A 27,465-nucleotide genomic window follows, 5' to 3' on the forward strand; every position below is an offset into this window, starting at 1 on the left:
AAACACCTGTTATTCCTTGAATTGCACTAGATAAGACAGATAACGAAAAAATAAAACATGGTCCATTCTTTCAAGGAATTTACAGCCTTGTAGGAAGGCACCTAAAGAAAAAAAAGGTATTCACCTCTGCATGGACTGCATAGGAAAGATCAGCATGAATCCAATTTCCAGCTGAAAGTGGATCCTGGCCTCACCTTTCCGCATTCCACTCTTTATCACCAGCCACTTATTTGGCAATTCCTCTCTCTGGCCCCAGCCACCCAGAGTTAGATCAGACCTCCTTCCCAGCTCACCTGAACTGTGTCAAAGCATCACTGACCACCTGAGGCCAGGTCATCGGGGAGCCGACTTAGGCCTAAGAGTCTGTACAACTACCTACTTTTCAGACCAGCTTGTCTCTCTTTCTCTCTCCCTATCTGTTTCTCTCTCTCTTTCTCCCTGTTATCCCCTGGGACTGGGTCACAGTCTAGAAGGACTCTTTCTTCATCACGTAGCCACCCAAGCTTGGCCTACACAAATCTACTCTGTACTGTCAGCCCCCGCTGCTCATGGACCCTGTGGGTTCATTAATTTTTTGTACCCAAACCCATTGCCGTTGACCACACAAGACCGTAGAACTGCCCTACAGGGTTTCTTAGACTGTAATATTTAAGGAAGCATACTGTCACATCATTTTTCCATGGAATGGCTGTTTCCAACCATCAACATTTCAGTTAGCAGCCAAGCAATTAACCACTGGGCAACCAGGGCTCCTTTAATTCTCTATAATGGAAACTGTTGCCTGTACTTAGAGTTACCCATTTATTATGACCAGAAAGGATACAAGTCTACAGACACATCAGGTAAGGTCTGAGAGAGTTCCCTGCTGGGAATCCCAGGGATGTGCTCTTCCCTCTTCCATTCATGGATGTTCTCAGTGATCCAGGAGACCTCAAATAGAGTCCTCCAAAGTTCTGGGTTCCCTAGTCATTGGGACCTCTATAAATCTGCATGACTTCAGCCTTAATGCATAATTATGATAGATTCAATCAACAAATGTGCATGACTGTATCAGGCCCCCTCCTTTCCTAATAGTGTGGAGCCTGTGTAACCCCTGCTTGCTTGGCTATTGTACAACATAAAAGCATCTTAATTGCTGGGGATTATTTCCAAAAAACAAAGTGAAAGGGCCAAACCAAGTCTTTTCATTCCACAAGGAATATAGCAAAACTTTTGAATTGTATGCTTTAAATGAATGAATTGTATGGTGTGTGATATACTTCACTAAAGACATTAAAAATATAAAGTCAGCAGAGGAGTTAAAATGGAATCCATGAAATACTCAACTTATGCACACAGACACACAGCAGTAAAGGAAGAACAGAGGAACAGATGAGATAAACAGAAAAGAAAAATTAAAATGTAAATTTAAATCCTAGTGTATCAAGAATCATACTAAATTTAAATGGACCAAATACCCATTTAATTACAGAGATCTTCAGAAGAGATTAAAAATCAGGTCCCAACTTTTTGCTGATAATAAGAAACACACTTGAGACATAAAGACACATACGTGCTGAATATAAGAGGATGGGAAAGAATATACCATGCAAATACTAAGCTTGAGAAAGTGGGCTTGGCTATATTAATAACTGAAAAGTAATTTCTAAAGAACTTATAAAAATGTCCACCACACAATGTGTGAGCTTTAAACATATACTAGGCCTAGAGGGTAAGAAGGAATACTTCAAGAGTTTCAGGCAAGTAAGTAAATTCTAAGCTCCTTACCTTTCCATCCTACCCTCACAAACCAGGAGTGAGCAGGAATTACAGCTAGAGAGTGAAGGAAGAGTTGTGAAAAGAACATACCCCTTTTTCAGTTCACTGATTTTCATTAGCAAGAAAAGGGAAATACCAAATTTCTCAGTTAAGACGGTTTACAACTTAAACTGATGGTAGGATTTTTGTATGGATTAAGAAAAAACAGAAAAGCTATTGAACTTCCTGAATTTTATCTTGGGCCATTGCAAAATCAAAAAGAAATAGAATTCCTTTTATAGTTATGGTCATGGATCCTGAGTATTCAAAATTCTGGTTTCATTTTTTATGATTTTGTTTTGAATCGCAAACCAGAGGGCCCAGTTCAGAGTCAGGCACAAGGCAGTTGAAGATTCATAGGAAAGTGGGCTTTCAAACTAGACAAACTGATTTGCATTCCTGGTCTGATCTGACTCTGCATGAGTTTTGGCAATTTATTTACCTTCCATTTGCTTCTGCGCTGTCCTGTGCCAAATAAGATAAGAACCCAGCGTTTTGACAAATAAAGATTTAGCATTTACTAAAAAGCAACTGAACCCTGGTGGCCCAATCGTTAAATGTTTGCCTATTAACCAGAAAGTCAGCAGTTCAAATCTACCAGCTGCTTCTTGGAAACCGTATCTGGCAGTTATACCCTGTCATATGGGATTGCTATGAGTTGGAATCTGCTTGACAGCGACGGGTGTGGTTTGGTTATTTTGGTTTAAAAAGCAACAATGATCATTTTTATTGGGCACTATTTTCTGAAAAAGAGTAAAGAGGACAGCTTACTTTACAAGTGCAGCAAACAGGCACTCGCTTATCCTGGAGACAGATCTTGAACTCAAGGACAAACATTTCTGCCATTTCACTTGGAAATGTTAACATCTCTCTTGACCTTGATAGTTGTTTTTTCACAGGAAATAAAAAAGAGCTCAACACACTCATTTTCACAGCCTCACCTCACCCCACTTCTCCCCCTAGAATAGAATCAAACCCACAATCCATGGCAGCCATTCCTTCCTCACCCCAAGGAAGGCAACATCACATTTATCACATGTACTTACCTTGGCAGTAACACCCAGATGGATCAGACTGGTATTTCCAGCAGGGCTTTACAAGCCATATTTATACTTTCTGGATTTCCAGATGTCACAGTAAAATTAGTCTGCTGTCAAGGCTGTTGTAAGTTTGAGGCTTGGCAGCAGAGAGAGCTCCCTGTGCAGAAAATCTATCCCTTGAGGCACAACTTTCCTCTCTCACTGCCTCCTTCCATAACTAGATGATTAGCTGCCCTCCTTCAAATGATCTCAGCCTTAATTAAGGCTTATTGTAATAATGAGGATGCACTGAGAGAACAGCAGATACATAAGCATTAGTATCTAGGGTTTGGATATTTCCTGGATCTTACACTAACCGTGGAAACCCTGGTGGCATAATGGTTAAGAGCTACAGCTGCTAACTAAAAGGTTGGCAGTTCAAATCCACCAGGCGCTCCTTAGAAACTCTATGGGGCGGTTCTGCTCTGTCCTTTAGGGTCACTATGAGTCGGAATTGACTCAACAGCAATGGGTTGGGTATACTAAACACACACATCTCTTTCTATCATGTCCAAGGCATTGGGGTGAAAGAATATCTAAGATTCAGGATCAATCCATTTTGAAGTGACTGAAATTGGGATAAAACTTTTTAGAACCATTCTAAACTCATATATATAATAAATATGAGCTGCCTTTGAAAATAGTTTTTAGAGCTCAACTCTAGTTATTCTTATGAATATAAAGTCTGTGAACCAACTCTTTTCAGTTTTGTAATCTAGCTTTGTGGTCCTTAAATATGCATTCCAGTTATGGAGATTTTTATTCTCTAAGAAGTATCGGAAGTGGGACTCAGAAAGCAACCTTTTAAAATCCACCCCTATTATGTATTGCTGGACCTACTTTGAACACATAATGTTTAACCATCAGAATGAACAAACAAGCCCCTGATATAAACAAATATAATGAATTTTGGAGGGGAATAAAAACATAGAATTGTTGCTGAGTGTAGTCATGTTGATTCCAACTCAGAGCAACTCTGTAAGTCAGAGTAGAACTGCCCTCACAGGGTTTTCTAGGCTGTATTCATTACCAGAGCAGATGGCCCAGGGATGGTCATGCATCTAGTGGGTAGAAGCCAAGGAGGATGCTAAGTATTCTCCAATGTGTAGGACAGACTCCTAAAATAGAATTAATCTGGCCCCAAATGTCAATAGTGCGAAGACTGAAACACCCTGATCTGAAGCTTCCATTCTGTCTTCTGCCACAGGCACAGACCATGGCCCAATATCTGGATTAGCACACGTATGGCCACGTGGGGGAAATTCTACCAAGTATTGTGCATGTTCTTATTCTTATATGTCCTGAGAAATTTTTCCCTTTACCTTAGACAAAAAGGAATTTTCTTTATCCTAGTGTTGGGAAAATTGATTTCTGTTTCTTAAGTCAATCTACCTCTTTAACGAAACTTTTCCTCTTTCCTAACTTTTCAGCAAACCTTCTATTTCTCCTACAGATTTTGGAAACTGGCAACTAAAAGCCTCATGTGGCACTACTGCTTCTTCTCTGCCACATACAGCCCCTTAAGTCTGAATGGGGACACTAAAAGGAGAAAAATTTATTAATATTAAGAAATTATTTGATAGGAATTATTTTCTCTTCTTCCTGTGTGACATTTCAGGTACTCCTGCAATTTCCTTCACTCTAAAAAAAAGTCTCAAACCAGAAATTAGAATTTTCAGTTCCATTATATGGTTTAAGAGTTGAAATTGATTTAAAATTAAAACTTCTCGACTCTCTGAGCTCTTTTTCTTTCTTTTTTTTTTTGGTATATTGTTCACCTTAAAAGAGACTTAAGATGCTTCAGGATGATGGGATTTTTTTCTCCTTCCATATTTGAATCAAATTTCAGCTGCTTCTGTGAAAAAGAAAAATGTATCTTCAGTCTTACTTGTGGAATTTGTATAGGAAAGTGGCAAGTGTTTCCCAATGGTTTTTTTTTTTTTTAATTAGTTTTAAAGGGATTTATGTCTGGTAAACACAATTTCTTCATTGTAGATGGAATTATGTCTAAAATAATATAGACATGGCATACCAGTCTCTTTGAAGTTACTAAAGTTTCTGAAGGTTTTGATTTGGACTGTCAGGTGCTGTGATTCTGGGGTCCAAGGCAGATGGGTACAAACCTCCTTCAGTAAGGACTTCCCCAAGCTTTTTACTCCCATTCTTTTGGCCTGGGTTTTCTCTAAGAATTCCTCAGGGTATTATCACTTCCCTTTCTGACCCTCTGGCTCTTGGTGTCCCTATCCTGAGACCCTTCTACTCAGAGATCTCAGATCTAAAAATTATCTTGTACATACTGTCTCTCTAGGTGTCCCTCATCAACCTCCCTTGTTTCCCCAGCTTTGTTGTTTCTAACTTCATCTCTTTAAATATTTCAAATGTCCCCATAAATCTCAATCCTAAGTGGAGGAGAGATCTTCCTTTCACCAGAAAAATTAGGTTCTCTCTGTCCAAGAGCAGAGGTGAGAGATCAGGACTGAGAGGTCAGCCCATCCAAAAACCGAAAAGCACTCCATATCATGAGATGAAAATGCCCAGCACAGATGACACTTTCCCTCTCCACAGACAGTTCTTTTCAGGGGTTCTTCTTTATCTACATCTGAATGATGGTTAATGTTGGTCAAAGATTGCACTTGAGCTGTCTAGTGTGTTTAATAAGAAAAGAACCAGAAATACTTTTGGAAGAAGTTCAATATTTCCTAGATTTGAGTTCAGAAGAAAAGCTTTGAGGTGGTGGGTACCTACCAAGAAGGAGAAAACTAGTTAGAAAGCAGATATCCATTCTATTACCTCTGAGTGCAAAGCACCCTACCATTTCATTTAATTGGCCATGCTCTTGCTTTTATTTTGAGCTGTGATCCTTCTAGATGTGATGTGCCATGACAATTGTATGGGTCCACCCTGGACCACAGTGAAACTGAAGACTGCCAAAGAAGAACCAAGACCCAAGTGAGGGCGGAGTATCTCAGACACGGCCTCAGACAGAAATGGGATGAACACCACTGTTTCTCTCAGAAAGTGTGAAGAGAAGGACACCTAAGGAAGGTTGCTGTGAGAAAATTTGCTGTGTAAAGGTTTGAGCCCTCTGAAAGTTTACTTCATTGATTTGCCATGAAGGAAGAGACTTGTTTTAGGTGGATGGGATCTTCAGTAAGAACTACTTGGCTTTCACAAAGCTTGTGTTACTGTGTTTTAAAAAAGGAGGCTGTGATTGTCACTTGATTTAGGAAACATGACAGCCTCAGAGGAGGAAGTGGGCAGCCTCCCAGGTCCATATACCTACACCATCATCCTTCCCAGTGTGGCCAGGATGGATAGGTAGGGACTGATCTGTCAACTTATTTTGCAGAGAAAGATAGGGTCAAGGTAGGAAAACCTTAGGATCATGGGAGAAGGACAAGTTGAGGGAGGGGCAGGAGAATTTTAAGACATCATTGGAAGCTATGGAAATCAGGGCTTTTCCTCAGAGTTAGGTTTGAAGAAAAGGTTGACGAAGGGAACACTGATACCTCTAGAGTCAGAATTCTTTTTGATCCTAATTATCTTTTAGAATTTTTAGGCAAAAATCACAGGAACAGCTTTTCTCTCTTCTGGATTGTAGGACAAGTTTCTTTTCTTCCTTTCCTTTCTGAGATCAATAAACTAGAACTCTGGTGAACATGCCTTTCAAATTGTGGATATAAAACCGCCACATTGTTTCCCTCCACCACAGAAATCTCATTCTGGTAACAGATTTGCTGCTTTAATCTTGACCCTGTGAGCCTTTAACTTTCCTGAGTCCTATCTATGTGGTTAAATTATGCCCACTGGAAACCCTGGGTGCATAATGGTTAAGTGCGAGGGCTGCTAGCCAAAGGGTCAGCAGACGGAATCCACCAGGTGCTCCTTGGAAACTCTGTGGGGCAGTTCTACCCTGTCCTATAGGGTGGCTATGACTCAGAATCCACTCAATGGCAACGGGTTTGGTTTTTTTTTTTTTTTTTTTCAGTAGCAGTTTGTGGAGCTCTGGTGGCCCCAGTGTGTAAGTGTTTGGCTACTAACAAGACGTGAATGTTGATTCCACCAGCTGCTCCTTGGAAACCCTATGGGGTAGCTCCACTCTGTCAGGTTTGGCTTTGCTTTTTATACTGGGGCTTCCTGCTTTTTCCAGAAAATGCTCAATTTTTGAAGACCAGTTAGGATTGTTTCCTCACCTGGGAAGATCAGGAGCCTTAGAGGAAAGCCAGTTCTTTCCAGGAAGAGAAATGTCTTAGTAATCTAGTGCTGCTGTAACCGAAATACCACAAGTGGGTGTCTTTAAAGAACACAAAATTATTGTCTCACAGTTTAGGAGGCTAGAAGTCTGAATTCAGTGCACCAGCTCTAGGGGAAGGCTCTTTTTCTGTTGTCTCTGGGGGAAGATTCTTGTCTCGGCTTCTATAGCTACTCTGTTCTTCATTCCTTGGTTCCTTGGTGATCCTCACATGTGCTTCTGTCTTCCCTCATTTGTGCTGGCTTGTCTATGTGTCTGTGTTACACCTTACATCATTACATTATGTTTAGGACATACCCCACACTGATATGGCCTCATAAACATAACCAAGAAAATCTTATTCCCAAATGGAATTACATCCACAGGTACAGGAGTCAGGATTCCAACACATATGGGGAGAGGGGTGGGCATGATTCAGTCTGTAACAAGAACTATGGTGGATTCTAACCTTAATTTGTAAGTGCATTTGTCTAGCCCCTAATGAGCACCTACGATACAAGGTATGTGCCAGGGACTAGTGTTCTGCAGGGAAATGGAACCTAAAGCAGAAGCAGTTCCTATTGCTCTGGTCCTGCTCCAGATATTATTAATCCACCCAAGGGATTTTAGAGTCCTCATTTTCCTTATGAAGATACATGTGAAGAATTTACACCCCAGGCCTCGTAAACCACCATTTATCCAACCAATGCAACAAACCTTAAGTGAAGAAAGTTCTCTTAACCTGAAGTTTTCTTGATAGGTAAAAAGCATTCTAATGACAGTGTTAGAAAACCTGGGCACAGGATCCCAACAAGATGGCTGGAGGAAGGAAAGATTTAATGGCATCTTCAAGGTGACAAATTTCCTATCTCTTCCTTTGAAAGCTGAACATACCACCTTCAACTTCTACTCCCTTTATTTTCTTATTATTCACCCACTGCGGGCACCTTTACCCAGCTTTTTATGAATTTTTTAAAATTGGTTCTTCTCTGTTTCTCTCCCCTACTATGAATTAGGATGTAGCTCTACAAGGGTGGAGAGCTGTCGTGGTGCAGTAGTTAAGAGCTCAGGCTCCTATCAGCACTTAGAATCCACCAGGCGCTCCTCAAAAACCCATTGGGACAGTTCTACTCTGTCCTATAGTGTCACTATGAGTGGAAATTGACTTGATGGCAATGGATTTTTACATGGGTGGGGTTTTTGTGTTTTATTCACTCTTGCTCCCAGAACAGTCCCCGACACAAGATATGTACTCCAGAAATACGTGTTGGCTGAATAAATGAATGAAAGTCTTTAAACTTCCTGGCTCCACATCTCCATGTTGGGCACAATGGAAGCAGAAGTGGAAAGAGAAAGTTCTGTTTTCTTCATGAGATGGTGAGGAAGATGAAGGATAAAATATGGCTTGTAGTTTTGGGGGAAATCTAAATTGCTTTACCCCTCCATTTTATTCAAACCACTGGCAGCCTCAAAAGATTACAAAATTCAGCGATTCTCAGTGAGTAATGGGGCCAGTCTTCAAATCATTATTTGACAGGGTTCGTTCAGTGTTTTTATCTTGTTGGAAGCCCTAGTGATACAGTGGTTAATATTTTGGCTGCTATCAGAAAGGTTAGCATTTTGAATCCACCAGCAGCTCCTTGAAAACCCTATCGGCCGGTTCTACTCTGTCACTTTGAGAGTCACTATGAGTGGGAATTGACTCCTTAGCAACTTTTTTCCCCCACTCTTTTGTTTTTATTGTGTTGCATTTTTCTGTCATCTGTGAAAAGAAGAAAACACACCCTTTCTGAGTCTTGAACTCAGGACCTTCAGATTACGAGACTGACATGCTGCAGGTGTTAACAAGAGGGCATCTCCTAAAGGAAGGTTCACTGAGGATCAGAGTTTTCGCGTTAGTCTCCAAGGGACACTATTTGGCTAACTTTCAGGTTTTTTTTTAATCATAACCATTGTTTTACAAAGTCACTCCATGTAAGCCAAGACTACATCCAAGGATTCCATCACAGTGGCTGTAAAGTCCATACCAGGCCATAGGAGCCTGTGGGCTGCTGGACCTGGGTCAACTGTATCTAATCTGGATCTTACACCCTCAGAGATCTCAACTGCCTTCCAGGTCTCCTTCATTGAAATGAAATGAAATGAAACATAAGAGGTGCTCAGTTAGCATTAGCTGACTGACTGAATGGTTCACTGACTGACTGACTGACTGAAAGGATAAGTAGTTCCCAGCCTTATTTCCAGTCCAAACTTCCTCCTTCACTCTATACCTCCATTTACATCTATGTGACCAGCTACGTTCCCTTTATAACATCCCCAACTGAACTTATAATACTATCTTCCGTGTTTTTTCAGGATTATGTGTTATTGATTCTACTAAGAGATTTATAATTATTTCATTTAGTCCAGGTGAATTTTGGAAACACTATGCATCACAATCTGCACTTACCCTTAAAGGGAGGTTGGAGAGTGTCCAGTATGGACTTGGGCAGTGGTCTATCACTTAGTTCAGTCACAGAGTCTCTGTAATGTCATTAGGGATCAGATCCACATATTTGCAGCTCTGAAGTGCATTCTGGAGCTCAGTGAACTTTATGGGTTAGCTTTCCTGAACTCGTCCTCTACAGTCTCAGAGGTACTTTCTTGTTCTTTAGGGCTCCCCTTTTCAGTCCCCTAGCCAGGAAGCTGGTCTTTCTTTCCTGGGCTCTGCCCCACACTCAGTTCTGTGAATGCCTTTAGGGCCAAGCTGCAGGAAGAAAAAAGAAAAATAGGAATTGGACATGTAAGGCCCTCTTGGAATCACAGCTCCTCTGAACTAACAGAAAACAAACTATAAAACGCTAGGTCTGTGTATTGTCAGTGCAGGTATGTAATACACCTGAAGAAGCATGCACTTGGACAATTAATTTCAAAGAGATCAATATTTCCTCATTTACAATAGGTCAAAGTCCAAAATCTGGAGAATGTGGGCGTCGATCCCACTACCTCTCACATGCTAAGCGAGCGCTCTACCACTTGAGCTAATTCCCCTTGTGCTTTAAGTGCATTATCTTATATTCATTCAGGGATCAAAATGTCGGTCCACACTCCAGTATCCACTATACTGAGCAGTTCAGTGTACCAGAATTTTCCAGGTTAGTAAAGCGAAACCATATGTATCCCTGGTGGCGCAGTGGTTATGTGCTCGGCAGCTAACTGAAAGGCTTGAACCCCCCAGTCGCTTCACGGGAGAAAGATGTGGCAGCCTGCTTCCTCAAAGATTTACGGCTTTGGAAACCCTGTGGGGCCGTTCTGCTCAGTCCTATAGGGGCTCCAACAGTCGGAATAGGTTTGGTTTTTAGCAGAATTAATGCGAAACCAGGAGTCAGCCGAGGGCGGGCCATCTCTGTCGTAGCCTGGGGCAAGATCGCGGTGACTGCCCAGTCCGCTGTGCAGCCAGGCAGAAGAAAAGGTAAATCGGGAAAAGGTCGCGGTGGCAAAGCTCAGGCGCCGCCAACATTTTACGTTTCTGACTTTGAAGAAGAGAAGCGAGGACTTCCCAACCAGAGAGGACCAACCCGGAAAGGTCTGGCTGCTTGGCACAGCTCTTCTAGGTTGACCATCTCACTCTGAAAGGCGTGATTGTCATTTGCCCCGCGCGGCTGTAGCCACCCGGAAGGAGGCAGCGGAGAAGTCTCTCCCAGATTCAGGAAGGCAAACAAGCACCAAGAATTTCTGCTGGGTTTTGAACGAAAGACTTTACAATCCTTAGGCTAACATGGTAACCTCTATAATCCAGAACTCGTCAATTTGTGAGTTTTCTTTTTCTAATTTCTGAGAGAAAAAAAAAATTTTTTTAGGTTCAATTCCCATTATGGTGTGTCGTGTAGAATTCATGTATCCCCATCATATGAGAGAACAGCAAAAATCACCACAGTATTACAAAAAGCAGCCATGGGGGTCATGAGGGAAGATCATACTAGACTGAAGGAATCAAGACTGGACCTTGAGGAATGCAGATGAGGAGGGAACACAGGCCTGAGAAAACATTCCTTTGTGAGGAGAATACCTGTTCGTGTGTGTGTTTGTGTGTGTGTGTGTGTGTGTGTGTGTGTGTGTGTGTGTGTGTGTGTGTAAAATGTTCATGGAGGAAAGGAGTGATGGAAATGCCTGGACACTTGGAGTTATGTTGGGAAAATATTGTGGAGGCTTAAAAATCTTTGAAGAACTCAAAGTAACATTTTAGGAAAAGGGTTTTAGTTCTAAATGTTAATGAGGTTTGAAACCGTAAAAGTGAAATTGGGAGAAAAAGAAAGAAGTTTATAAAAGTATTTATGGATTGAGGTTTATCCTCTGTTGTCCTGTCAGCTCCTGAGGTCCACAGCGTGAGTCTTTCTGCATCTCCAGCACCCACTGCACTGCCTGTTCCAGAATGCATCCTCCACACGTTGTAGAATCAGTGAAAGAATAGACGAATGGGAAGAAAGGGCAAGATTCTAGAGAGGTTGTATGGGAAGACTCTATGGTATTTGTCAAGACATTGAGTGAAGAGATTTGAGGGAGAAGAAGGAGCTAAGAGCACTGGACAGTGTTGTACGGGGGTGGCTGACACAGAACAACTCTGAATTCATGCCTGATGAATGGAAGGCTAACAAAAACGAAACAAACCCAGTGTGGTGTAGTCGATTCCAACTCATAGCGACCCTATAGGACAGAGCAGTACTGCCCCGTAGAGTTTCCAAGGAGCGCCTGGCGGATCCGAACTGCTGAGCGTTTGGTTAGCAGCTGTAGCACTTAACCACTACACCACCAGGGTTTCCCAGCTACACACATATATGAGTGCTTGTTAAATGAACAAATCCATGATTGAGCTGATGTGGAGAAAAACAGATGTTGAGACTGTGTACTAGGGTAAAGGAAAACACACGTTTGTTTGTTTTTTAAATTTTTAGTAGCTCTTATTTTCAGAGGAGTTTAAGTTTGCAGAAAAATAACTGAAAACTTACAGAAGCTTTCCATATATGCTCTGTCCACCCCCGGTTTCTCCTATTATTTACATTTTGTATTAGTGTGGTACATTTGTTGCAATTGATGAACCAATATTGATATATTATTATCAACTAAAGTCCATGGTTTACATTAGAGCTCACTCTGTGTTGTACAGTTCTATGAGTCTTGATAAAGGCAGAGTGTCGTGTGTCCACTATTACAGTGTCACACAGAAAAGTTTTATTGCCCTCAAAATCCCCTGAGCTCCACTTTTCATCACTTCCTCCCTCCCCCTGAACCTTCATCAGCCACAGGTTGTTTTTTTTTTTTTTTTTTTTTTAAATGTATCTGGAGTTTTGCCTTTTCCATAATGTCATATTTGGAAGCATACAATAAGTAGTTTTTTTTTTTTTTTTTCTATACTGGCTTTATTTACTATGTACTGTGCATTTAAGCCTCCTTCATGACTTTTCATGCCTTGATAGCTCTTTTCGTTGTATCACTGAATAATATTCCATTGTATGGATGCACCACAGTTTGTTTATGTACACACCTATTGAAGGGCATCTTAGTTACTTCCAATTTTTGGAAATTATGAATAACTCTTCTGTAAATATTCATGGGCAGATTTTTGTGTGGACATAATGTTTCAACTCATGTATGTATATACCTAGGAGTACAATTGATGGATCTGAGCTTTTTAAAATAAATTTTTAAAAAATCAGCTTCCCATTTCTGGTTTTGCTCCTTAGAGTTATATGACCTAAAGAAAATGATTTAACTCTTTTCAGCACACAGTGCTGAAAAAGTGTTTGAGGTTTGGAAGTTCCTGGCAGGCCTGGATGGCCTGGAAAATGAAGTAGGGCTCTGGCATGTACTGCTTTGAATTTAAAAATGAACCGACAAGAAGTATGTAGGTGTAAAGGTACTGCATGCACTTTGCCTGAGAAAGGGAGGAGCATGTAGACCGGCCACTACAGATTGGCGTGTGTCCCCCAAAATATGTGTTATAATCCCAACCTTATAATCCCACTTGGGGATAATTCTATGTGCTGACATATTGACATGAATCAGGATTGTAAAAGTTTGACTATTAGCAATATAATCAAGAAGCAGAGTGGCGCAGCGGAAGCGTGCTGGGCCCATAACCCAGAGGTCGATGGATCGAAACCATCCTCTGCTATTTTAGTGGAGCCCTGGTGACACAGTGCCTTAAAACCTTGGCTGCTAAACAAAAGGTTGCAGTTCCAATCCACCAGCTGCTCCTCGGAAACCCTAGAGGGTAGTTCTACTCTGTCTTACAGGGTCACTCTGAGTTGGAATGAACTCGATGGCAACTGGTTATTAGTAATAAGGTACCATACTTCTCAGAATATTATGACTGCATGGTAAAACAACATTGCAACTTCTGAAACAGAAGTGCTGGGGACTAACCTGTGTATAGTGGTGTGGAGATCTGAAGCTCAACCTGAAATATTTCCCTCAGTCTGCTCTGTAGGACAGGCCAGTAGTCTTAAATTCCTGCCTTTGAAAATTTTTCATTTGTACACTCAAATTTGTCTATAAAAGATCTAACTGTCAGTGGTTTCTGGGATTATTTTTGCAGATTGCTTAATAGCCACAATTTTTTCATCCCCAAATAAGCATAATTTCCTTTCTTAGCTTTTACTCTACGTTCCTATCATTGTTTATGCACAAGTAACTTGACATGAAAAGTTCAGGCTTCGAGACAGAACCAGGTTAAAATCTTAACCCTGCCTTTGTTAGCTATGTGAATTTGGACAAACCACTTTTCAGTCACTCCACTAAGACCTTGTCTGCAAAATGGGGATCATACTTCCTTTGCAGGGTCATGAGGATTAAATGAGATAATGCAGGTAAAGCAACCGGTGGATATTTAGGCTGTCAGTAAACGGTAATCATCATTGATAACAACGTTCAACTCCTTCCCAGCCTTCTAAAGGTTCACTTTAATAACTCAAAAACATTTATTAAGCATCCATTTACCAAGCACAATATGATACCCTACAGATTCAAATTTCCTGACATACCCTGAAGGAATTTAACATCTGGTAAATGAGATAAATATATACTGATAGATCACAATAGCAGAGAAATGTTAACTCAGAAATAAGAAAATGTGCTAGACCGTAGAAGCAGAGCAAGTCACTCTGGAGGGGAAGTCAGAGGAAGCTCTCCATGACATCACATTTGAGCTGAATCTTGGGAACCCATCCTCTCCCCCTCCCAAAAAAGAAAAACCATTGCTGTTGACTCTATTTGTAATTGTGGAAACCCCATGTGTTACAGGGTAGAGCTGCTCCCTAGGGCTTTCTTGACTGTAATATTTACAGAAGCAGGTCATCAGGACTTCTCTTCTGCGGCACTGCTGGGTGAGTTGGAACCACCAATCTTTCGTTTGAGCTGAATCTTGAAGGGAAAACAAAGTCGACCTTGTGAAAAAGAGAATAAAGGGCCATGGGTTCAGGATGTGGAAAGGAATATGTCAATTATCTGAGATTACATTACCATCAATGTTGTCCCTTGAATAAACATACTCCAATCTCTCCTATTTTTTCCTGAACCTATCCATAGAAAGCCTTACATAGTTTTCATTTGGCTTGTCTACCACTCTCCTGCCTTATTAGGTGCACAATATGCATAAGGGACATCTCTGGCACCCTCATTACTGCCAAGCAATTATCACATTTTCCTGAAACAAGGCCTTTTTGTACCTGGGTGTTTTACGTTGATCGCTTTTCTCAAAATTATTATCATTTTTTTCCTGGGAGAGCCTCCATTTTTCCCCTCTCACCTGCCTTGGGTCCTTGTGGGCATGTGTAGACCATCTTTCCTGAGGGCCTGGACCTGCTGGTGTGTTCCCCTACTCCATCCTGGAGACCCTGAACTTTTTACAAACCTTCCTCTGCCCCCACTGGGTCAGAAAAGGGCCTGAGAGGGTCCAGCTCCTGCCCCCCAATGCAGGCCAGGCAGTCAAGGGCCTGGTTCTTCTGGCCCAGGAGGGTCTCAGGTCTGCCCAGGACCCCTGAGGGTCCAGGCTGAAGGTGGCTGTGGGGGCAGGGATATGGTTGTCAGAACTCGGATCTGCTTCTGCCAGCCAGTCCACTGTGGCTCCCAGGAGCCCACCAGGTAAGAGCTGGGCCATGGGGGTGATCCTGGCATCTAAACCTGCACCCACCAGCCGGTCCGGCTACGTATCACTTCTTCTTTGGGGAAATGCCCACGGGACACCTGATCCACCCTATCCTAGAATTCCAGGCAGGACTGGCTTAAGAGGCTGCAGTGATCCCTGGCTCTCTGTTGATTGTTTTTCTTTTTTTTAAATCGAGGTGAAAATTTACACAACAGAACATACACAGATTCAACAATTTCCACATGTATAATTCAGTGATGCTGATTATGTTCTTCAGGTTGTGTAACTATTTTTACTATCCTTTTCTAAAACTGTCCACCACCATTAACATGAACTCAGTGTCCACTAAGCAAAAACGGCCCCCTTCCCCTTCTCTCCCATCCTTGGTAACCACTAATAAATAATCTTTGGTTTCTATGTATTTGAAAGGAAAAGAACATTAAACAAAAAAGTAACACATACTAAATACATTCCTTGGAGACGGCAAGTGAAGTAAAAATTTTCATATGCTCTGAAGCCTCAGCTTTCCCCTTATCATCTATACCCTTGAATCACAGCCTTTTTTTTTCTCCTTGGTCTTGTATTGTCAATGTTAGCAGCGTACCTTTTCTCTCTCTCTTTTTTTTTAACCCCTCTACCCCCATTTCCAGGAGTATTCCCTTTCTTTTGTTTACACTCTGTTTTCTTTCTCTTTTTCTCTCAGAGGCTCATCTTAGCCTTCTCCTTGAGAGCATAAGTTTGTGGTCTCTTCCTGTCTCCCCATTGGCAGGAACATTTCATGACATCATCAGTATGTGAACCCAACACCAAAAAGGGAAAAATGGGATCTACCCTGCTGCCTCAGACATTTAAAAAATGTGCCACCACCATAGTCTCCACCCACCAATACCTTTGTTTCCCTGGGCACATATGTGCCCCAAAAGCTATGGCTGTGCCTTTAGCGCTAAGTGCTAATCCAGGAGTATTGTATTCCTGTATCAAATTGAAAGACACCTGAGAAAAAATATGGTATATTCAGGAAAATAACTGAGAAGATATTAATGGAAACCAGTTTTGTTTTGAGGGTGCAGTGGAACATACTCTACCTTTCCCACTCTTCACTCAATGATTCTGAGATACGTAATTCTTTCTGACACTAATTCCTTCTTAGACCATAGGTAGCGCTTGAGTCTCATAATCTGAAGTTCCTGAATTCCAGCCTTAGAGAGGGCGCTCTGTTTTTCTGTTTTTTTGTGTGTGTGTATTTGTTCCTTGTACTTCGTTCCTGGTACTTCTGTAGATGATAATCACAATTCCCTTTGGAGACAAAATATTCGGACCATTCTGAGATAGCTGTACTTACTTGGAGTTGGGCCCGAGTCCCTTCTCTTCTAGAATATCAAATAAGCAAAAGTGTCAGAGCCACACCTTTCCCAGGGTAATCCTCTCTGAGTTCCCCCTTTACCCAAGCTCCCTGCTCCGCAGAGGGTATTTCCTGAGAAGTTCAGGAGATGCTCCACCCTCAGTCAGTTCTGGCTCCACCAAGGTGGTGGCCCTGGAGCTCCCAGAGACCCGCATGGTTCTGCAAAACCATAAAACTTTGATTTCGGAAATAACCAGTTTTCCAAAATAGCCGACAGCGCCAGTTAGCCGAAATTGTACCTAAGAAACCAAAAACCAAACCCACATCCATCGAGTCGATTACGACTCATAGCAACCCTATAGGACAGAGTAGAACTGCCCCATAGAGTTTCAAGTCAAGAAGCGCCTGTCGATTTCGAACTGCTGACTCTTTGGTTAGCAGTCCTAGCACTTAACCACTAAGTACCTGGCTATTTTAAAGTTTGGAAATCCTGGTGGCATAGTGGTTAAGTGCTATGGCTACTAACCAAAGGCTCTGCAGTAGGCCCTTCTTGGGAACTCAATGGGGCAGTTCTGCTCTGCCCTACATATAGGGTCGCTATGAGTCGGAATAGACTCGACAGTAGCGGGTTTGGTTTGCTTTTGGCTTTAAATTCTTCAGCTTTGCTCCTCTGTTCTCCCTCGGTCTGTAACAGCGACTTCTCATTGACTACCTTGGAGCTTTACCCTTGAATGCACATGAAGGAAACATTGTCTGTTTTTGTTGTTGTTGTTGTTGTTTTAATCTCCCTGGTTTTAATTTTATGAGCAACATTGGACATCTCTGAAATGTAGTAAAATTGATCTTTTTGTGTTTTTCCTCCCGTATAGTTCCACATATGACTGGATTGGCAATGTCTTGACTGACACTTCGACTTAATTCATGAAGGAAAACCAGGGAAGTGAGAAGGGAAGGCAGCCCCAAGCAGGGGGTGATGCACAAAGAGGAAGAAGGTCTTCTCCTTCACTTCCCTTCCAGAGCTCTCCCATCCTTGCAGTAGCCTTGGCTTGGTGCCTACTTCTCTGCACCCAGGGGAACAGCTAGATAAAATGCTAATGAGCGTTTCAATAAATTATCCTACTACACTTTTAAAAATGTGATAACCTCAGCATCCACTAATTCATTTTGCTTGAAAGAGCAAAAGAGCAAAGAAATTTGGGCTCAGTCCATCTTTTATTATTTGACTGATGATTGAATATTTTTTCCCAATAGACCAAGCTGGTATTGTTATTTTGTAATTAATGAATTACCACACTTATCTTTACTGTTTATCCCTTCTGCTTCCTTCAATATTTCTTTTTTCTTACTTCATTTGTTGAATACACAGCTTATTTAATCATTTGTACTTCAAAAGTATTTACGAATAGAATCTAAAACCAAAGAAGTACCATGAATAAGGCTATAAAGTTTCTCAGCACATCATTTTCAAAGTAGTCTGATAACTTACTTTAACGGTTTTTCTAATGTATGCATTAAGAATATTTTATTGATACACAATTTAGTTATTAAGTTGCTTCTTACTATAATTTTCTATTTGCATCTTGTTTATTTTTATAACTTAATATATAATATCATATGCGTGTATGTATATAATTTTGTAAAAAGTAATAGAATTTACTACCCTTCATTTTTTATTATTAAATTAATTTTTAAAATCTAGTTTTGTAGTATAGAATAAAAATTCAAAGTTAATTATTAGTTATAAAGACTATCAAAAGTAATAGAATTTACTACCCTTCATTTTTTATTAAATTAATTTTTAAAATCTAGTTTTGTAGTATAGAATAAAAATTCAAAGTTAATTATTAGTTATAAAGACTATCATCATATTTAATAAAGCAATTAATATATTATCGAGATTCAAAATACTGAATATAACTTGATTTGCTTATTAATGTCCTATTCAAATTATGTTTTCTAAATGTTTAAAAGGAATAGTGCTAAGTGTGAGAGATCCCACATTGTGAAGTTATTTTAATTGTAATCCATATCCTTAGTCTTCATTTTACTTTTGGGAGGACAAAACACACTTGTCAATTTGCCATGTAGCATGAGGGAAATGGATTTGTGCTGGAATTGATGAGTTATTCTACCTGCCTATAATTTTTAGAAATGTATTAGATTCCTTTAGCTCCCTCTTTTTCATCCCTTAGCCCTAGGAGTAAATTAAGAAAATAGCATAATACTATTTAGCTTTTCCTTGTCAAATTAATCATTTTTGAATTCATATCTGTCTCCCTCCCACCTTTTTATTTCTTTCTTCCAGAATCTTTCTTTCCCAGATACCCCGTTGTAACTCTAGACACTGGGGATATATTGAGAGAACAAGAAAGGACAAGGCTCAGGAAGCATACAGTCTAGGGAGGAGATAGACAAGACAGTAATTTAGTGATGCTCTTCAACCAGATACATTTTATGTAGCAGATGAAGCCACAGATGGTATTAATTTAGTCAGAGTGGTCAGAAAAAGGCTCTCTGAAAAAGTGACATTTGTGTTGAAACCTGAATGATTGACAGGGAAGCTGCAGTGCCAACTCTGTAGCAAGACTGGGCAAGTTCTCACTGAAGGCTGTCAGCTGGAGTAAGGGCCTCTGGGGTGAGCCAATCGGCTTATAAAGGAACCCACAAAGGAGCCCAATGACCACCTCTGTGGCACTAGGTATCTGTGCAGCTGAGCCAACTGCAAGCACTTTCTCAACCCAATTCTCTACACTGCATTGCTGGCCTATGGATTGCTAGTTTTGCTGAAGAACCTCCCCTTTCCCAGGACTTCTTCATGTCTAGTGCATCATCAAGAGGCGCCTTGATGGCTCAGGGCCCAAGGACTTGAGTCTCAGATGCTTAGCTCAAGTTGAAGAAGAGGAAAGCTGTGAGCTAGGGATGAAATGCCAGGACTCTCACTGCTCTGCAGTAGGAGAACCAGGAGCCTCTTTCCCTTCTTTTCACTGTCTTGACCCCCACCAGAATCTGAGAACTGATGGGGACAAAGCTGCTTTTCATTATTCTCGGTTGGGAGTTTTTTTTTTTTTTTTTTTTTGCATATTTTGCATATTTCTGCCTCTAAAAGTGAGGAAAAAATCAGCTCAGCTTCTGGGACTGGTACTGGAAAATTATATCTATGTTTCCCTTTTTTAATTCTTGAGGCCTTTTTAAGGATATCTAAGGATTTTTTTTTTTTTTTAATAAATCTGTACTATCATTACAGTGACCTGTAATGTCCATGATGGTGAGTCTCTGATTGTGGGGCCTAAGACAGACCCTTACACTTCCCTGTTGATCACCTATTTCCAATTACTCCCTTGCTCCATCTGTACTGTCATTACAGTGACCTGTAATGTCCATGATGGTGAGTCTCTGATTGTGGGGCCTAAGACAGACCCTTACACTTCCCTGTTGATCACCTATTTCCAATTACTCCCTTGCTCCCACTCTTCCCACATGAATTTTCTCTAAAGATTTCACTGGGTGTCAGAATCTTCCTTCACAGACTCTCTCGCTCTTCATGCCCCTTCCCCATGCCCATGAAACTGGGACATCCCAGCCTCACAAATTCTCTCGTTTGTCTCACCTTTCTATGGGGACAACCATAGCTTCCTTTTTTCCCAGGATGTTGTGTGGTGTCGAGTCAATTTTGACTCATAGTGACCCCATGTGATAGAATAGAGCTGGCCCATTGAGTGTCCTAGTCTGTAATGTTTACAGGAGTAGATCTCCAGGTCTTTCTCACATAGGCTAAAAAAACTAAACCCTTTGCCGGTGAGTTAATTCCGACTCATAGTCCTGAACTGCTCCATAGGGTTTCCAAGGACCACCTAGTGGATGTGAACAGCCAAACCTTTGGTTAGCAGCCTTAGTATTTAACCATTATGCCACCAGTGTTTGCCTTAGGCTACAGCCCTACAAAAATTGATGAAAATGTTCAGGGCAGTTGAGTACACAGAAAATTGCTTTGCCTTACTCTACTTCCTGGAACTTACTCTAGCCTGCCTGGGGTCCTGTCCCCACCACACTTTCCCTGATTTCCTTGGTCCTTGTCATGTTTTCAGCAAGAGGAAAAACTGGAGAATGCGGGTATGGATCCCACTACCTATTGCATGCTAAGTGAGTGTTCTATCATTTGAGCTAATTCTCCTCATCTTACTCTGCTTTCAAGATTTTGGTTCATTTGCAATTCAGATAAACAAATATTATACCCTCTTGACACCAAGATTGAAGCCATGATCCAAAAACAGTAACTGCTTAGCATCTCAGAAACTGCCTTGTGCAAGAATGAGGGAGCAATCATTGATTTGAGAGGTTACTGTGGGAAATTTCTTGTTTCCATCACATTTCATACTTCCTGATTTCATGGAAGAGAAGAGAGCATGTCTTATCTAGGGGAGGCCACACGGATGACTGCCGGGTTGATTAGCACAGGTATCCCAGAATGATTTGTGGCACTTGTGTTTAAAAAGAGTTGTTATTATCAACTGAGTATTGATGAAGTGACATCTAGGAGAGAGTTTGGAGTCAGTGTTTCCAGACTCCACTTTCACTTGCCATCTCCCAGTGCAACTGAACCAAGACCAAAAGTACTGCTGTGGAGTGGATTTCGACTTACAGCAACTGAAAGGACAAAGCAAAACTGCCTCATAGGGTTTCCAAGGCTGTAAATCTTTATGGACGCAGACTGCCACATCTTTCTACCCTGGAGCAGCTGGTAGGTTTGTTAGCAGCTGAATGCTTTAACCACTACACCACTAGGGCTCCCCCAGTGTGACTAGCTATGTATAAGTAGAAAACCATGTTTACTGGTAACTTGTACATTTATATGTAACTCAAGCAATTTTAGTTTAAAATTCCAGTTAAATATTCCATCCTTTTGACATGAAAGGGAATTTGTTTTGTTTTTCAGTTGCTGAAAAATAATTGTAAGAAAGAAATCAATGTTCAGTTTTAACTGTTGACACTATAAGATCTATCTGGAAACAGGTGGGGACCATGCAGTGTTGGAGAGTTGTTTAGTCTACTGCTTCCTGTTCCTCCCAATCTCCTCCCCAAAACACTGTAAGTCCCTTGTGCTCCACATTCTCCCTGAGCAATCCCATCACGAAAAAACCTTCAGCTTTTCCAGGCCGGCAGCACTGGGCTTTCTCCCTGATATCTGGAGGCAGTACACACCTCCCCGGGCTCAGTTATTTCAGAGTATTTTGATAGATTTTCTTTCTGACCTTCAACCACACAGTAATCTCATTTGCACAGTGTGCTTGTACCATACATGGAGATCTCATCCATGAAATCCCACTTGTATTGAATGAACAAATAAGTTATTTAGATGTCTTGATTAAGAGAGTGGTCAAGCGAACCTTTGAGATTGGGACTACCTGACAGAAACTTGATCCAGGGCCTGATAGATTTGCAAGACATCCCCTATCCAAGAGTTGGCACTCGGAGAAGTGAGGACATTACGTACAGAGTGAACAGCAGAGAGTATTTTAACAGCTGGTCTTTGTAGAACCACAGGCCTGCTGATAAGGCTAGAGCTCCCTCTGGTTACAGTTCAGCCTCTATCTCCCTTAAAGCCTTGTGCCCCAGCAGGCACTGTTTGGTCTTCCCTCACAGAGGTTTTGAGCAATAGGTAGCTGGGAAGTGAATACTGGGTTCCTGTTCCTGTGGCTTGAGTCCCTTTACTCCAGAACTGTAGGCATTTGGTGGTGCACTTCAAATTTCACTCCCTTGCCTGCAGGCCAGTAATACCCATGGGACTAACGGAGGCTGCCTGCCTGGGATTCCTGTTTCACTTCCCTTGTTGCGTCTCTAATCTAGTCCTTATCTCCACTCTCAACCTTGGGCAGATAGGTGAGTAGCTTTGATAGGATTAGAAAACACTTTAATTTTTAATATCTCTTTTATCAAGGTTTCTGTAATCCTGAGCATTTTTAGTTTCTGGCCCTGGACATCCAAATTATCTTTGTAGGTGAAGACTCCTGTTGAGAGTTCAGAGAGTTTGGTCTACAAATTGGGGATAAATAATACGAGTAATTCACATTTGTCTTTTTTCAGAGGAGACCACTAAGACAGATATTTAATTTTAAAATTTTGCTATTTTGAATAGGTAATACAATCACGTAGTTGAATGTTCAAGAAGTTTTCCAAAGGATAATAGCAAAGAATTTCCTTCCCAGCTGTGTTCCTTGACATTCAATTCTCTGTCCCAGATGCAACCAATGTTATCAAATGCTTATGTGTCTTTCCAAAGACTATTTAAAGAATGTATAAGAAATGATCTATTTACCTAAGTGTATTTTTGGGTAACTGACTCCTTTCTGCATCCCTGGTGGTGCAGTGGTTAAGAGTTCGGCTGCTAACCAAAAGGTCAGCAGTTCAAATCCACCAGCAATTCCTTGGAAACCCTGAGGAGCAGCCTAGTTCTATTTCCTATAGGGTGACTATGAGTCAGAATAGACTCAACACCAAATGGGTTTGGGTTTTTTTTGTTTGTTTGTTTGGCTTCTTGCTGGACCTTACCCTTTTAAGTTAATCAAAGATTCCATTGTATAGATCTCCCAAAATATATTAAACTATTTTATAGGTGGGCCTTTAGGGGGTTTTCAGTCCCTTGGTATTACAACTATTGCTGCGATGATTATCTTCATACATACACTTTTCTGGCATCTGTCAAAGAGTACTGTAGGAAGTGAAATTGCTGGGTCAAAAGAATATGTGCATTTGTAATATTGAATTGTAAACTTAAACATCAGGAGGAGAGTTCTGGTATTATGCTACTGGACCTGGCAAAGATGCTGAATAGATACACAGAGTACTGGTGATGGCATTAGATAGATGCATTCATCCCTCCATCCCTTCAACACATATTTATTAAGGGTCCACCTGAAGTGTGAGGCTCTGGGGCTCTATATTATATGTTAGTCTTGGGGATTCAGGCCCCAGCAAGACAGTGTTACAGTTTTGTATGGGGAGACAAAAAATAAAAATAAGGTAATAAACCAGATGATTTTAGAAATGATGGAAGTAAAATGCATGATGTGATTCAGGGAAGGGCTTCTGAGAAGACAAATTTAAGGTGAGCCAATTAAAGGAAAAGTCAGGTACGTGAAGACTCTTGAGACTTCCAAGCAGAAGGAATAGCTATGCAAAGGCCCAGAGGCAAAATCAGCTGGGGCTACTGAAGAGGAAAATAAAAAAGAAAGTAGTGTTTCTAATTCAGACAGAGAAGTTCAATGAAGAGAATTTAGTGAAACTTTGAATGCCCATGCTGATAAGGGATATGAAAGTCCTTGGGTCTGTGTCTTGGGCAATTGCATGAATGATGGTGTTTTTCTCTAAGACTGGAACTTCTTTAACTCAAACAGTTTGGGGAGAGAAACTACTGGGTTGTCTTTACGTCCTATTAGTCCTGAAATACACATGGGATGGGTAAGTGGAGATATCAGTAAGGGAGTCAGGGATTAAGGGTGGAACTCAATGGATGTGGCCCTCCAGAATACAGATAGGGGTTGTAGATGAAGGCAGGAAAAATAAACTCTATAGGGACACACTGCTTAACAGGGTTAACAACTAGTGACATGTGCCTACATAGTATTTGAAATGTGGCTAGCCTATAATGAGATGACCCAAGTGTAAAATACATATTGCATTTCAAAACTTAGCATGAGAAAAAATACTTCTTTAATAATTTTATATTGATCATTTATTGAAATGAAAATTTAATAAATAAAATATGATATCAAAATTAATTTCATTTGTTTCCGTTTACCTTTTTTTAATGTGTCAAAAAAAATTTTTTTTATTAGAACATTTAACGTTGTATATGATGCATACTGGGTAGCTCTGGGATAAGGTAATAGTTCAGAACATCCTTGCAGGGAAGGGGTCACAGTTACAGAAATATTTACATAAAGTGTCTGAACGGCTACAGATACCCTAAAGTTAGGTTAAGATGAGAAGAGGGCTAAGGATAGAATCTCAGAGAACACTTGTTCTTAACAAAAAGGTAGAGAAAAAGTGGAGATGGACCAGTTCAAGAACTACTTTAAAACAAACAAACAAAAAAAAAAACCATTGTCACAAGTACATTCCGACTCATAGCAACCTTCATAGCAACTGCCCTATAGGATTTCCAAGGAGCGGCTGGTGGATTGGAACTGCTGACTTTTTGGTTAGGAGCCGAGCTCTTAACCACTGCACAGCCAGCGCTCCCAAAACTTCTTGGTGTTACATAAATCCAGGAAACAGACGATTCTCATGGGGGTTAGGGGTGGGGCAAGGAATAACGGTCATATTTCAAAAGTAAGTTAAAAAAAAAATTTCCCGTTGCACTTTACAATTTTAAAGACACTATTCCTGTCGGCACTGGTTTTTTATGTTTTGTTTTGTTTTTTTATCCCTGTGGCACTGATGAGAGCAGTTTTAGTGAAATTTGGGTCGAGGCCTGAGTATCAAGAAGTGCCAAGCCTGGAGCAGAAGTGGAAAGAAATGGAGGCTGGAACCTGGGGTTGTGTTCTCTGCGGGGAGTAGTAACACAGGGACAACAAAGGCTCCCAGATATCTTAGGAGAGAAGCTCTAGGCGTCAACGGAAGAACAGAGTCAAATTGAGAACAGAGTATACAAATCAAGAGCGAGAAGCCAGTCGAAACTGGAGAATGCGGGCATTGATCCCGTTACCTGTCGCATGCTAAGGGAGCGCTCTACTATCTGAGCTAATTCCGCAATGTCTGTGGGCGAACTTCTATATCACAGTCATTTGCTTTCCTGATTACCTGGGGCTGCAGGGAACTTTAGGCCACCAAGCCCCAGCCAGGACAGGATTGAGGGCGGAGCTCCGCAGATAATGCTTGGGACAAAAACTTTATGAGGCGAAAGGGTGAAGAAAAGCGATTACCGGAAAAGCACATAGAGGAAAACCTTGCTTCTCCCTCCCAACTTCTCCTTCTTTATCTCCAGAAAGTAAAGAGAGCACATTCCAGGAGGGGGAACTACCCCCGCGGCCAGCAAACTCCCAGGCCTACTTACACAGCTATCCCAGCGTGAAATAGAAAAAAACGTGTTTAATAAAAAAAAAAAAAAATGTTCTCCTGTGGTCTATATATGGGGGATTGCTGAAAGGAATCAAATGGTGGCAGAAGGAGGTTTGGGGGATGGAAAGAGAGGGACGGATAGAGGGGCAAAGCCTGAGGGCCTCAGGAGCTCCTGAACCCAGCGCATGCAGAGACCGAATGTCCCCATCAGCAAGATGAGCTCTGCTCTGGCCACCTGAGCTGAATGCCAGGTGAGATGTGGTTAATACAGACCCTCACGCAGTTTCTTTGAATGTGGCATAATATTGCAATTTCAAAAACATTTTTAAACGTGGTTCACCGTGGAAGTTAGAGGAAGATCTCGTTCCCAATTTATTTTGGGCACATTTTCGTCAGAAAGAGCCCTTCAGGGAGATGAGTAAAACAAACAAAAAACCCAGTGCCGTCGAAGAGAGATGAGTAGAAGAGTCAATTGTCACTTTCTTTATAAAAGCATATCTGACCACCCGAATTAATATGCCAGCCCTCACCTTCACACATGCTCATCCCAAATCTCTCTGCTCTGTCTTTCTCCATAATACCTGGTCAACTGTCAGAGAAGCAGATAGAAAAGAAATTTTCTTCTGCTCCCTGCCCATGGCTTGTCAATGTGAGTAAAGACAAAAAATCAGCACACCCAGACTCTCCTACTTGTGCCTCCTGACACAATTCCCAGGGTGTTCCTTTTACTTAGTCACCAAGAGGAGAAATTTTATTTTCCCACAAAAACATTTTTTAACTTTGGGCTGAAGCCCAAAAAGGTATATTTGGAAAAGTTTTTTTTTTTTTATTTTACCACTGTGTTCCTTTTTTTTTTTTTTGTATACAATGTTTAATTTGTTTTTCAAGCTTGGCACAGAAGCCCAGAACACAGTGGCACTGCCCTCACAAAGCCTGGTAAATCCGAATACCATTGAGTAACCAAGGAATTAGGGGAGGGAACGGGAGCATATAAAATTGGAGAACGCAGGCGTGGATACTGCTACCTCTCCAATGCTAAGTGAGCACTCTATCACTTGAGCTAATTCCCCTCGCTGTCTCCTTACTGGGTTCATTTTTCTATCAGAAATCCAAACATATCTCCATGTCCTACTTTGCTTTTTCGGTTGTTAGTGTTCTACAGTACAGAAATTTCATGATTACCAGGTCAGGGAAGGGCAAGACCCAGAGTAGACCTTCTCAGAGAGAGCCTCAAAAAAGGAGCACAGTGACAAATTTATGCTCAGAACTGGGAACGTGGGGAAAAGGAAGACTGAGACAGACTTCTTCAAGAAAGCTCTAGCTCTGATTCAATTTCACTCCCCACTCTGTCCCATAAGGTCGCTACTGGAATTAGAATCAACTAGACTGCACTCAACAGCAACAACATTAGGTGAAAGAGAAGGGAGCTCGTCCCTAATTAGCACAGTTATCTCTAATGCTCTGCTACCTACATCACCTTTTAGTAATACCTTCTTCCCCAGCCCATCCCATAAATCTGGAAATAAGCCCCAACATCCTCCCCTTTATTGCTCTTCAAATAACTAATCCTTTATCTAATATCTGAGCTACTAATTGATTTCTGCATTAGGAGGGTTGAGGTCTGTTATGTGTTTCTTCCTTGAGTCTGGATTATAATGATTACCTATCAAATTTCGGATCATTAAATTTAGCATTCTTTTTTTCAGAAGTAATTAGACGGGGAGCTCACACTAATAAATTTTATAGTGTTTGGTATTATAATGCCTATATGTTAAAATCTGCTTTATTGAGACATAATTTATACATAATAAAATGTGCACATTTTACATGTGTAGTT

The 27,465-nt window shown here is 41.1% G+C and overlaps 1 non-coding gene across 1 annotated transcript; it reads left to right on the plus strand.

Annotated features, from left to right (window-relative positions):
- The first annotated feature begins 13,186 nt into the window (after positions 1-13,186).
- On the plus strand, positions 13,187-13,258 carry TRNAM-CAU (transfer RNA methionine (anticodon CAU)). The gene has a single exon. It is a non-coding gene; the product is annotated as a tRNA-Met (tRNA).
- The last annotated feature ends 14,207 nt before the right edge of the window (positions 13,259-27,465 follow it).

The sequence above is a fragment of the Loxodonta africana genome, chromosome 1 (assembly GCF_030014295.1).
Source record: "Loxodonta africana isolate mLoxAfr1 chromosome 1, mLoxAfr1.hap2, whole genome shotgun sequence".
NCBI classification, from domain to species: Eukaryota; Metazoa; Chordata; class Mammalia; order Proboscidea; family Elephantidae; genus Loxodonta; species Loxodonta africana.